We start from the raw sequence: 1,539 nt of genomic DNA, 5'->3' as shown, positions 1-1,539 counted from the left end.
CATGATATTATTCATCTCCATCTCACTCACTTTCTCCAATTCTCTATCTTTAGCAAATATTCACATTGTAGTCACACGTATTTATCCATTTTCTATTATCTTCTCCTTACTTTTCTTTACACAAATCATCTGGGTCTGAGTCTATTTTTCTATTTACTTCAATCCAATTTCTATTTTTCTGTCTGTGCATGTCTATATTATATCCAATTTTTTTCTGTCTATCTATCTATCCTTCTATCTATCTACCCATCTATCTATTAATCATCTCTTATCAATCTGGCTATACATTATCTATCTATCTATCTATCCGTCTATCTATCTATCTATCTTTCATCTATCTATCTGTCTATCTATCTATCTATCTATCCGTCTATCTATCTATCTATCTATCATCTATCTATTATCTATCTATCTATCATCTATCTATCATCTATCATCTATCATCTATCTATCATCTATCTTTCTATCCATCTATCTATCATCTGTTTATCTATCTATCTATCCTTCTATCTACCCATCTATCTAATAATCATCTCTTATCAATTTGTCTATATATTATCTATTATCTGTCTATTTATTTATCTATCTATCTATCTGTGTATATCTACGTTTCTGGTATTTTTATCCTTCTATTTCTGAATATTTATATATAAATATATATATTTATATTTAGTATGGTATAAATATTATGGATCTATCTATCTATCTACCTATCTATCTATCTTTCTATCTACTTGTATCTATCTACCCATCTATCTAATAATCATCTCGTTTCTATCTATTTTTATATATCTACATTTCTGGTATTTTTATCCATATATATAAATAGTATGGTATAATTATTATGGATCTATCTATCCTTCTATCTATCTACCCATCTATCTAATAATCATCTCATATCAATCTATCTATCTATTAATCATCTCTTATCAATTTGGCTATATATTATCTATCTATCTATCCGTCTATCTATCTATCATCTATCTATCTATCTCACCTATTGTGTATTAGAATGGGCCCAGCACTCATGCAAAGTGATGGCTCAACCTCTGAGCTCACCAGTGAGGTCAGGACCGATGTCACCTCCCCCACCCTTCCAATTAATCATACTATATAAAATTCTAATCAGGGGTCTGCCAGTCATTTTTTCATTTTATAAACTATCACCCAGCAGTTTATAGGAGCTTAGGACTGGCACTGCAAGGATGAATATGAAGCATTCTGGTTTACATAGTTTTGCACTTTTGCTGTTACTGTTACTTGTAACTGGTAAGTTTATTTATAAATTGCTGTAACTATCATCTATAAACCTATATCTCTATATCAAATATTGAAATGAATAGACCATAAGATCTTTATTTCTTAATCTCAGTTTTTGATTGTAGTTTTAACAATTTAACACGTTAATCCGAGGTTTACTTTGAATTCATTTAATTTGGTACTTCCTCTTCTTAATAAATTATATATCTGTTCTTAACTTTATTTGCTGCAAGTTTTTAGTTGCATGCTAGTGCTCAAATAGCCATGTTGTGGAATAGC

This window comes from Pyxicephalus adspersus, chromosome Z, assembly GCF_032062135.1.
Source record: "Pyxicephalus adspersus chromosome Z, UCB_Pads_2.0, whole genome shotgun sequence".
In the NCBI taxonomy this organism is placed as follows: Eukaryota; Metazoa; Chordata; class Amphibia; order Anura; family Pyxicephalidae; genus Pyxicephalus; species Pyxicephalus adspersus.
Note: the sequence above shows the minus strand (reverse complement) of the source record.